Source organism: Triturus cristatus, chromosome 11, assembly GCF_964204655.1.
Source record: "Triturus cristatus chromosome 11, aTriCri1.1, whole genome shotgun sequence".
Lineage (NCBI taxonomy): Eukaryota > Metazoa > Chordata > Amphibia > Caudata > Salamandridae > Triturus > Triturus cristatus.
In genome coordinates, this window is record NC_140594.1 from 277,627,538 (window position 1) to 277,639,960 (window position 12,423).

A 12,423-nucleotide genomic window follows, 5' to 3' on the forward strand; every position below is an offset into this window, starting at 1 on the left:
GAAGTTGGCCCAGAAAAGACGAGAGATCATCTAGTGTGGGTGATTCCATAGCCGCACTGACTGGGCGAGAGTACACATTAATGATTGCCAGATTTAAGGCATTGGGCCACTTGAGTAGAACACACTGTATGTCCTGCGAGAGCGTAAGTACATTCTCCGCATTACACCCAATGTGACTAGCTATCCAAACCGCCAAACCACCTGAAGGCCTCCCTTTACCAGTCCAACTGGCTTTAATTTCGAAAACTGCATATCCTACTCTACACAGCGGTTCCCTGGCCCAGGTCTCTTGAAAAAGGCAGATGTCACTGTTGCCTACTAGGGAGTCCCAGTCATTTGTATATAATTTTATTGGCAATACCCGCCACATTCCAAGAGAGAACCTTCAGGATTTCAGCTGGAGGTTTTAATCCCAATCCCCCAGTTTTCTCAGGTGCGATGTCCAGTGATGATACTAAGGGCCCTTGCAGTGATATTTCCAAAATGGATGGGGCAGTAGATGTTACATTGGGACCAGGCGGGACTATCGATGTTAGGTTGTGACCAGGTGGACTCTGAGGTAAATTTATTACTTGGCCCCGGGAGCTAATAAGAGTTAGGCTCTCCCGACGGGGTGCATCAAATTCTCGGGTGATAGTATCTATATCACCTCTCACGGTCCCCTGGCCTACAGGTTTACTAGTGATACCTTGGGTATGCCGTGAGAATGCACCCTTGTATAGTCAATCAACCTGGTCAAGACAACTATACCTATTAGGGTGTATATAGTTGCCGTGAGCAGTGATAACATTACGGGTGGGCCTTTATCTAGACCCAACAACAGCAGATCCCACCCTTGTCCAGCCATCGTCCCTCATCGTAGTCAAGTCACGTGCGTTAGGGTAAAAATATGACAGATGGACCAATTCGATGGATGTGGCTCCTACACTCCCAAGCCAATTACAAATATAAGGCGCAACCTGCGGACTCTTAAAGCTTACAATTATACAATCCCCCACACTTTTCTTGACGGTGTACCCGACCCATGGAATCCTTCTAACCATAAGAATTTCTCCTCTTAGATTAGGTGATAGAGGCCTTTGGATGTTTAACCAGCTAGTAACCTTATTACGTAGGGAATCCTAGGATTCCACCACGTTGCCGGAGAGCTCTGGTACCCCCTTCAAAATCACAGTATAGGCTGCCGCCTCTGGGGGCAAGTTAACTGTTTTTCACCAGTTATGAGGGCTAATTGCCCGGAATGGGCAGTTAACTGTGTCATTTGCTGGTCTCTCCTGGCCTGGTGTAGAGGCCGGAGCGGACGGCTTCGACCTCCTGGCAATTGGTGCCGGAGGCAGTTGCCTAGGGAGAGGTACAGGGGCAAGTTGTGGCAAGGGGACTATGGTGGTGTTTTCCCGGGAGGTAGCTGTTGGTAAGATAGGAGCCACAGTGATTGAATCAGTTACGATGTGAGGAGTCCCAGCATTTGTCCCATGGGCTCCGTGTGTACTTGCTCTTGGCCCTAGCTGATCACCACCCCCACTACCTAATCTTTCTATAGCTAGAAGTCTGGCCTCTATAGAGTCTAATTTGAGGGAGAGAGGATCCAGCAGGCTTTTGAGGATACCAGTAAATGAGCGGATAATGTGCTCTGAGATGTTGGGGACAGCACCACCAAAAATTAATGGGCCGGTGGGCATGGGTATGGAGGTGGGAGGGGGGGTCCTCACCGTTTCCGTGTCATTCCCCGTGGTGGATGTTACGGGGGTATCCGGGCTATCTACAGTAACATTTATTATGGGATCAACTTTAGCCCTTTTGGTGCCTTTGGACTTCCTAGATCTCTTCCTTTTCGGGGAAGCGTCTTCTCTATGTCCCATACATTCCACTGGTGTGGCACCGTCCCCCAGAGCCCTGGATGGCACTAACTCAGCAGTGGGGGGGGGTTCCACCTCATCAATAATACGTACTGAGTCTCTGTCCCTGTGAGAATTAGATAGTGACCTTATTTGATGTAGGACTGACTCTATGGTTTGATCAATGCTGTCCATGAGCGATAAGTGCGTGGCATCAAGTAGTAGCGATGATCCAACAGTAGACGGTGTCCCTGATGAAGCCAGATGCGAGTTTTCCAAACCCTCCGCAATTTGCTTTCCCAACACAGGGAGTCTCTTATTGACCACTGTATTAGCCTTAACCAGAAAATTATCCAAAGTACCTGAAACCATGGAAACAGTCTTACTTCTAGTTTCTCTGGTGGCCATTTTATAGAATCCAAGCTTCTTGACAACCAAGTGGAACTGTAGAGGCAACCTTGAAGGTAGGGCGTTTAGGAAAGTGACCCAATCCGACTCCGCCTCCAACGGCCTCTGCCCGGGCTTGGTCCTGCGCGCCCGCGCGAGCGGCTGATGGGTTAAGTAGGAGATGTGGGCGGGAAGAGGGCGTGTGGCAGGCCAGATGCGTCCGTGTTCCTCGCACTGGCCTGTGGTCCTCGCAGTCCCTATGCCCTCTGGAACTCCTTCGGTGTTTCCCTCAGCGGCAAAATAAATAAGAGATGTGGGCGGGAAGAGGGCGTGTAGCAGGCCAGACGCGTCAGGAGCTCCTCGCACTGGCCTGTGGTCCTCGTGGTCCTCGCAGTCCCTATATCCTCTGGAACTCCTTCGGTGCTTGCCTCAGCGGTAAAATAATCCTTCCTTCCTTCCCCCCCCCCCCCCAAGTTACTCAGGGTGCGTGGGTGTCAACGCACCGTGCTGCCCCCTCTCGGCACCGGTGGCACGCCCAGCACGGCTTCGTTACCCCGGTTCCCCCTCAGCTGGCAGGTCTGGTGTGTGGGGAGGAGTTTGTCTGCCTGACTCAGTGTGCACAGAAGTCTGATTTTACAAAGATGGGGTCCGTAGGTCGGGCTAGGGAGCAGGGAGCAGCGCATAGGCCACAACACAGCCGGGGACTCACTTGATACCGTCCCCGGGGCTCAATCCCTCACAGGCCAGTCCAACAGGGCACCCGGAGCACCGCTGACAATTCCACAGGTCCAGCAAAACCACTCTCGGGGGCCGGCAACACCACAAGCCGTCCCCCAGTGGCCAATACAGGGCTCCTCAGGATACAGGAAGCGGGCGGACCCTCCGATACAGGAAACCAATAAGGAGCAATTCATTCCAATCAGGCAGTTCATATGCAATAGGCAGTCCAAACAAATTCGTGCCATGGGGCCTGCCCATTATTTTTTAAATGTCTTCTGTGTGCATCTCTGTGTGATTTAGCATTACATTTTCTTTTTGAGAGAGACATTAGGCTTCAGTGACATCAATGACTGTGATGTCATCAAGATCATGAGGCACAGAGTCAAGACTGATTTGCATATGGCCAGGTCTAAACAGGGGTGACATGGTGAGCAAAATAATGATGGATTTAACCCAGATCTCTTGACTGGGGGTGAATGTTTTGATTTGTTCTACATTCCATCCATAAAATTGTTTTTTTTTTTGTCATCAAGATCATGGCAAAACATTTCCTAGGATTCAGGGCCAAAGTGCCATCAAATGATGTTACATCCTGTGATGTGCTTGAGTTCAAAGGGCTTATGGGGTCTCTTCCGCTGCTCATGGCATTTTGGTGAATCGACGTTCATAGTGTAGTGGTCAGAAGGGAAGTCCTGTTGGAACAGAGGTGTGTGCTTGGAGACTGGTGGGTTGTGACCAGATAGGGGGGGAAGGTGAGAAGTGGTTAATGTGGGGACAGTGGCACAGGTGCAGCTGGGTAGTGGGTGGGGAAAGTGGTGTGGCTGGGAGGGCAAGCCGGGGAAGGAACAATGGTGTGGGGGCAGGTAGGGAGCTGCTGAGGTGGGGTACAGTGTATGCGAAGGGAATGAGGTGGGGGGAAGAAATGTGGGATGGATGCTGTCCAACTTTCCAATCCCTGGCCCTATACCAGTCTACCACAACCCTGATCCCGGTCACACACCATCCCTTTCACTGTACACACCCCCTCTAAACCCCCATCACTCCCTGTGCCTCTGACTTTCCCTGTCCTTCTGACACTCCCAGGCCCTCATCATTTTTACCCACCACCCTCCCTATCCATGTCACAGTCAACTAATTCTCAACATCCTCGCCCATCTCACTGTCCTTTCACCATCCCATTACCGAGTGAGGGTCAGGCTTACTTGGAACACATTGAAGGCATTGGACTAGAACTGGAGTGTCCCTTCAGAATGTATTATGGCACGTGTTGGTACAGATTATGGTTTAGAATGATCTTTTAGGCCAATTCTGACACCGTTTTTGGGAATGGAGAAAGCCCGCATACCCCTCCTCCAGACACAAAGCAATTATGCCTTGCAGACGTCGCTTACTTTGTACGACTCGTGTAGAGAACTTACGCCACAGCAGTGTTGGGTTTCTCCAGTGACCACGAATCTCTTCTGTCCTAACGTCACTCCTGTTTTTAAAGTTCAACAGCGATGACTGACCATGGCACCCCTCAAGGTACATTTGGACACCTCTGGCACAAAAGCCTGCCTCTGCCTTCACCGATCTATATCGGTGCAATACTGGCTGGACTCGTCAAAACTCCTCGAGTTCAAACCAGACATTGTAGCAAATGGATTCCTATGGAGGACCCAAGCATACACAAGCTGGTTTGCTTTAGTACACAAAATTAACCACACGGGGGCAGCAAACTACCAAGCATAAAAAGTGGTCCTTTCAGTACGCTCTTACCCGCTGTACAGACACCGTGTGTTACAGACTGGCAAGCAACTATAAAACACTCACAAAATCTGCGGTCTCATTCCTTATTTACACGGAAAACCAGCATTTGCTATGCAATAGGTCACGCATTAATGAGAGTTTGAGCTATTGGCTTTGTAAATGACAATGCCTATTATTTGTGTTGTTTTTAAAACCGATAAATAGAAGGCATGGTCATTTACAGTGCTAATAGCTTAAACTCTCACAAATGCGAGACCTATTGCATTGAAAATGCGTGCTATGATTTTTTTTATTAAAGTGTTGGAGAGCGTTGCAGGCAGGACAAAGCAATCTGAGAAAATAGTGCTAGGAGGCGGCATTAAAAGCCTACCGAGCAACAACACACGTAACCGGGGGTGTCGACATGGGAGGTTACAACATGAGACAAGGCGGTACTAAGGAGGGACTACTAAGCCTTTTGGCCAATGAACAGCTACAGTTTACAGTGGCCAATGACACAAGCGAATGAAAAATGTGCGCGGAGAGTGGGTGGAGCTTAAAGTCTTTACCTCAAGACAGCATGCCTCGAAGGGCAGCGCATGCGCTGCCCAGGCTCAACCTAAAAAACACCCTTGCGTTACTTTGAAAATAAGCATTGGCACAGCAAATAGGCCTCGCCTTTGAGACATATTGGCTCTGCCAATCTGGCGTAACGCAGGCCCCGGCAGCCCCGGTTGGGCAGGGGTGGCCTAAACCTATAGGCAACACCTTTCAGTGGCCCTGATTCACCTTAAGCCCAAGGAATATCTTTGAGATATGGGAGACTCAAGGACCCTTCACCGCGTTCTGCAGAGTGCCTTTTGCTCATGTTGTACAGCATTGTCATTGCTGACATTGGCAATGATTTGTAGCCATGCTGTATAGTAGCGTGGTTGCTGTGCATCATGAATAAAAAGGGCAATGACTCACCTAGCACTAATGCAGTTAAAATAAAAATAGGGCATTGGCCTTGGCAGTCATATCACTTTATTATTTGTTTTAGCCACGCCGCAAAGCAGCCGTACTGCTGTACTTCATGGTCTACCAAACATTGACAAAGCCAATATCTTTCATGGGCAAGGCCTATTGGCTTTGCCAATGCTTGTTCTTTCTTTCTTATAGCATTAATTATGAGCTTTTGTCTGCCTAGTTGCAGACAGAAAAGTCCCATAATGAACCTCACCCCAGCTGTAGATGCTAATGCCGGGGTTCATGACGTCCCTGGGTGTGAGGGTCCCACTGGATTCCAATTATAGTTGTTTTTTGCTCCCAAAAAATGGCATGGGGGGCCATTCCCTTCCTTGCATTAAGGTCCATGGCTGGGTTGCTACGCCACTGGATGAGTGGATTGATGTAGGGAGAGAAGGGAGAAGGGAGCAGGGAAGAGGAAGGAGGGGAAAGACGGGACTCCTGAAGAGACGTTTTACGGCATGGGCAAAGTGGGCAATTGCCCAGGGCTCTCACCTTTCACGGGGTCTCCATGTAATATAATTTTGCTCTCACTTTATCTTACCATTTTCGCTTTCATTGTTTTTTTTTTTTTATCTCTATCAGATCTGACTGTCTCCCTCTCTTTTATGGGCCCCTAATATATGTATGTATTTGTGAGAACATGTATATAAATAATTTGACATTGATGCAGGCGTCAATTAGCAGAAAATAGGCAAATCATTTCAAAGCTGTTCCAAACAGGGGCCTTAAAATCTGTTTTAGTCGGGGCCCCAAACATTCTTAAGATCACCCTGCTCCTGAAGGTCAGCTGGTATTCTAATACCTCTACGTCCCCCTCTCTCACCTTTGGCTTGCCCTGAGTGGAGACTAGGGCTGAGCAGAACTTGCTGAGTTTCACTCCGTGGAGCTACATGAAAACACTGCAAAATTCTACGGAGTTCTGCAAGCGGGCTGAAATCAGCACGTCTCGCTGCTCGTGCTAATTTTTAGCACCGGGAGCTTTTTCCACTCTGCAAAATCGGCACGAACAGCTCCATGTTGCGTGCCTGAGAACTCTGCTTCTTTGCTGCTGCTTGAGTAGATTTTCAACTCGAGCTGTCACTTTCTCACTGCAAACAGTTGTGACTGACCAAGTTGAGAAAATCTTGTGGGGCACACTCCTAGTACCCGAAAATGCCACTAGGGGACGCCAGATCTTGCTTGCACTTGTCAACTTACCATTGGCGAGGCAGGTGCAAGAAATAACGACGCCGTTGGCGGAGTTTGGCTGGAAATTCCCAGTATAAGCTTAACGTGGATTGCCCAAAGCGCCACAAATTCCAGCAGTGGAGCAGAATTTGTCACCCACCCCTGGTGGAGACTCTGTAATGCACTTCTAGACCGCATATGATTTGCGCAGGAGTCACTCTCTGCATGGGCACACTGTGCTCTGCAGATTTGTCAAACGTTTGTGTTACACACTCTTTCTCTAGGAGAGATAAGCATGCCAGCATGCCCTCCCTGTGCCAGCTCTCAGAGGCTTGACTTAGCTGCTATCCCAGCCACTTTGAGCTGCAGTACATGCGGCTACATACCAATATGTGGTCGTAGCCCGCCGAGGGAAAGTAAGACTAAATTTAATGCTTGCCTCTTCAACTGCAGATCCCTGGTTAAACATGCCTCGGAGATCTGGTCTCTGTTAAGTGATGGGACGTGGGATGCCATGTTTCTCACAGAAACCTGGCTTAACCTGGACACGGTGACTTCCATCGCACTAGCAATTCCATCTGGCTTTAAAATGTGCCACGCTAACCGTGAAGGGGGAAAAGGGGTGGCGGAGTGGCCATTATCTTGAGAGATACTTGGAATCTGGTGTCCTCTGTCCCATCGCTTGGGCAAGGCATTGAGGGTCTACACTTCTGTATTCATTTTAATCCCTCTTTTTCCCTTGCTGGCATCCTCATTTACAGTAGTTACAAAACGGTTAAATACCGGAGGGTCAAAGGGAACATATTTAAAGACCGCACAGGATTGAATCCCCAAACAAAGTACTAAAGACACTGAAAATCCTGAGGTCTAAAATGGCAAAGAAAAAAGGTGGTGTGTGAAATGAGGAACAAAAGCCTAATGTACGTGGTGCAAGGGCGAACCCTTAGAAACGTGGTAGTTCACTCACCCCGGGTAACAAACCCCATCACATGGGATTCTCATCCCAAAGAAAAATCTCAAACTCTCAGGGGGCAGCAGGCCCCTCAACGAGAGGTAAGAGCTTAATGCTGTTTGTGTTATGCACCGAAAGGTGGAGTAAATCCACATATGAATTGGGTGTGAGTGGGGGGTGCAGTGCTGATGAAATAGTAGTGCAATAGGAGTGTGTTTAAAACTAGTTACGGGACGGCCAGGAGGACTCTCTTGGACACCGCCGTACCGATGCTAGATTAAAAGAAGTGAAAGCCCCACTAATTTGATGTAATCAATGGAGCAATGTACAAGATGGTGGTCAACATGTTTCAGCCGTTGCGCCTAACTTGGCTCGGCTTTCATCAGGACCTGGTAAGCTACTGCAAAAATGAAAAAATGACGTAACAAAGGATACAGAGGGCACCCTCAAATTTGCTTGTAGGGTGTGCGTCTCCTCAAGGATACAAACATCACCTAGACAAAAAAGACTCAGTGTAAGAATGTGGGTCATAATTGCTCAGTAGTGACAGGTAAGAATGTATAAACTAAAAGCAAGTACCACTCACCCGTATAAACTGGGTGGAAAATGGACCTCCACCTGGCAACCGCTCAGGAAGGAACACCGCTCTGAAAAAAAGATGTAAGACTGCTAAAGAAAGGGGTGCTTACATATCATGAGCGAGTGTGAAAGAAAGTGAGTGGGTCCTCTAACAACGAGGGAGACTGACAAAAACAGCGTATGCACGGAATGCTGTTGGGTGCAAGGATCGTTGCTTATCAACAGGAAAGGCCAGTAAGAGAAACGTGACCCATCCTGTTTAATCGATCAGAGCAATAAGAAGTAGAACATGTCTAGACAGTTGTAAAAGAATGTCGCGATCTTTTACAACTGTCTAGACATGTTCTACTTCTTATTGCTCTGATCGATTAAACAGGATGGGTCACGTTTCTCTTACTGGCCTTTCCTGTTGATAAGCAACGATCCTTGCACCCAACAGCATTCCGTGCATACGCTGTTTTTGTCAGTCTCCCTCGTTGTTAGAGGACCCACTCACTTTCTTTCACACTCGCTCATGATATGTAAGCACCCCTTTCTTTAGCAGTCTTACATCTTTTTTTCAGAGCGGTGTTCCTTCCTGAGCGGTTGCCAGGTGGAGGTCCATTTTCCACCCAGTTTATACGGGTGAGTGGTACTTGCTTTTAGTTTATACATTCTTACCTGTCACTACTGAGCAATTATGACCCACATTCTTACACTGAGTCTTTTTTGTCTAGGTGATGTTTGTATCCTTGAGGAGACGCACACCCTACAAGCAAATTTGAGGGTGCCCTCTGTATCCTTTGTTACGTAATTTTTTCATTTTTGCAGTAGCTTACCAGGTCCTGATGAAAGCCGAGCCAAGTTAGACGCAACGGCTGAAACATGTTGACCACCATCTTGTACATTGCTCCATTGATTACATCAAATTAGTGGGGCTTTCACTTCTTTTAATCTAGCATCGGTACGGCGGTGTCCAAGAGAGTCCTCCTGGCCGTCCCGTAACTAGTTTTAAACACACTCCTATTGCACTACTATTTCATCAGCACTGCACCCCCCACTCACACCCAATTCATATGTGGATTTACTCCACCTTTCGGTGCATAACACAAACAGCATTAAGCTCTTACCTCTCGTTGAGGGGCCTGCTGCCCCCTGAGAGTTTGAGATTTTTCTTTGGGATGAGAATCCCATGTGATGGGGTTTGTTACCCGGGGTGAGTGAACTACCACGTTTCTAAGGGTTCGCCCTTGCACCACGTACATTAGGCTTTTGTTCCTCATTTCACACACCACCTTTTTTCTTTGCCATTTTAGACCTCAGGATTTTCAGTGTCTTTATCCTCATTTACAGACCACCAGACTGTACTTCAATGGTGCTTCAAACTTTATGCAGCCTCATTGTTCAAATGTCTGTAAAGTACACTAACTTTATGGTTTTAGGCGACTTCAACCTACATGTGGATGATGTAGGCTGTTACGCATATAGCAGGTCACACCTTAGATCTTGTATTTACCAGCCTTGCTGATGTTGCTATAGCGTCCCCCTCCCCCCTAACTTGGTCTGATCACTTTTTGATTCCTCTCAGTTTTACCCTGCCTGACCTTAGACAAAGTGAGGGCCCTCGCTTCATACACAAGAGAAACCTGAAAAATCTGAACGAAGCAGGTTTATGCGCTGCTATACAGGCTACTTCCCCCAGCCTGTCCTCTGACCCGAATGCAGATGCAGTCTCCGTGCATAATTGGATTGCAACTGCAGTGGACCCTGCCGCTCCGGTAAGAGTAGTTAAATCTGCAAGACTGTCCCCCACTGCCCCCTGGTTCTCCTATACCCTCAAAGAGTCTAAGAACAAATGCAAGAGACTTGAACGCTTGTGGAGAGTGCGCTACGACGAATTAGCCAAGACATCTTATAAACAGGCTCTAAAAGTTTTCCATAGGGACATCAAAGCTGCTAGGAGAGACTACTTTGTTAACCGCATTGTTAATGCTGACCATTCCTGCAGCGAAGTGTTTAAAGTAGTTAAATCATTCTTTAATCCCACGGCGATAGAGTCCAATATGACTCCTACTCATGCTTTATGCGACAAAATCGCGCACCACTTCGACAGCAAAATTTTAAAGGTCTATGACTCTTTTGGTCCATCAGCACCAACTATAGAATCAGACACACCCCCATCTAAGTTAATGACTTCGGCACTTAGCAATTTTACGCCCTTAACTACTAAGGAAGCGCTAGCTGCCATTCAGAATTGCCACTCCGGTGCACCCGATGACCCTTGCCCGCCCAAACTGTGGAAAATATTATCCGCCCCCCTAGTGGACATGCTACTCCAGTTATGGAACTCTTCGCTGTCTACTGGCATCTTCCCCGATATATGGAAACATGCCACACTTCTACCTTTAAAAAAGAAACCAAATGGGGATCCGGATGATCTCAGCAACCTGAGACCCATTTCCCTACTCCCTGACCCTGGTAAAATGCTCGAGAAACTAGTGCAACGACAAATGACCACTTTCATCGAGGAAAGCGGAGTTTTACATGATACACAATCTGGTTTCAGGGCAGGTTTCAGCACAGAGACCGCCCTCCTTGAGGTAGCCGAGTCGATAAGATGGTCACTTGATTCAGGAGCTTCATCTTTACTGGTGCTCCTGGATCTTTCGGCGGCCTTCGATACCGAGGATCACTCCATACTGGTCAAGAGACTACACGGGGCAGGATTTGGAGGAAAGGCTCTGGCTTGGTTGTCTTCCTTCCTGAGCGGTCGCACGCAGAGGGTCGCCCTCAAGCCATTTGAGTCGTCCCCACTTCCGCTATGGTGTGGAGTCCCTCAGGGCTCCGCCCTGAGCCCATTACTTTTCAACCTCTATCTGGCTCCGCTCTTCTCATTGATCAACAACTGGGGTGTGAAAGCGATTTCCTACGCCAACGACACACAGCTGTTCTTTTCATTTAGGGAGCGGTCCGCTGAGGCTTTCAAGAACTTTAAAGGCTGCCTGCGTGACATAGCCATTTGGATGAACGCTAACAAATTAAAGCTTAACGCTGGAAAGACCGAAGTCATGTTTTTCGGCACGGGCTGTGCCCCCGATGCGGATCTATGGTGGCCAGAGGAAATGGAACCATCACCCCCCTGCTAATTGCATTCGCGATTTAGGAGTACCTTGGGAGTCTGATTTCTCTCTCCTTGCCCAAATTCAGCAGGTCTCCGCAACCTGTTTCAGAAAATTAAAAAACGTAAGGAAAATTCTGCACCCCCTCCCGGAAGATTGCCGGAAAATAGTAGTCCATGCCACAGTCACATCCAGGCTGGACTACGCAAATGGCCTTTATCTAGGTCTCCCCAAATACGCTATCCACCGCCTCCAGCTGGTTCAGAATGCGGCTGCGAGACTGGTTCACCGAATCCCTTTCCGACACCATGTCTCTCCGCATCTCCAGTTGCTCCATTGGCTACCGGTCGAGCAAAGAATTATTTTTAAGGCAATGACCCTGGCCAATTGCCCACGCTACCTGAAGGACAGATTATGCCCCTACAAGCAGAATCGGGCGTTACGTTCTAACTCTCAATCTGCTACACTCCTCCCATTTCAGAAAATCACATCTGGGTGGTAGATCCTTCACGGCTAAAACTACTACACTGTGGAACCATCTGCCTAGCCATTTACGGCTGGCAAGTTCAGAATCCTGCTTTCGTAAAGCCCTGAAAACATGGCTCTTCGGCTCAGCTTAAGGGCTTAGGAGGCCGGTCTTCTCACCTTTGTATGTCAATCTAGCTTCCTCTACTGCTATAGCGCCGGGACACCCCTGTTTGGGGTAGCTGTCGCGCTTTACAAGCTTTAATATTATTATTATTATAGCTCAGCCGGTAGCGCCATCAGGAGTTACAGCGGACTCTGTGTGTGTTTTCCGTAAAGGCCTCTCTATTGGTACATAATCACCCCTTATCTGGCACATGCATTGTGGTGTACATAAATATTAGGGCTCCAATCTGACCCACCCTCCAGCACCTCATTTACATTTACAGCAGTCATCGGGCGCTGCTTTGGCGGCTTAAAT

At 48.3% G+C, this 12,423-nt stretch overlaps 1 protein-coding gene across 1 annotated transcript in view; it reads left to right on the forward strand.

The window, feature by feature from the left end:
* The window catches only part of LOC146784022 (zona pellucida sperm-binding protein 3-like), a 167,610-nt gene that overhangs the window by 45,089 nt on the left and 110,098 nt on the right, over positions 1 to 12,423 (forward strand). The gene's annotated exons all lie outside the window — the stretch shown is intronic.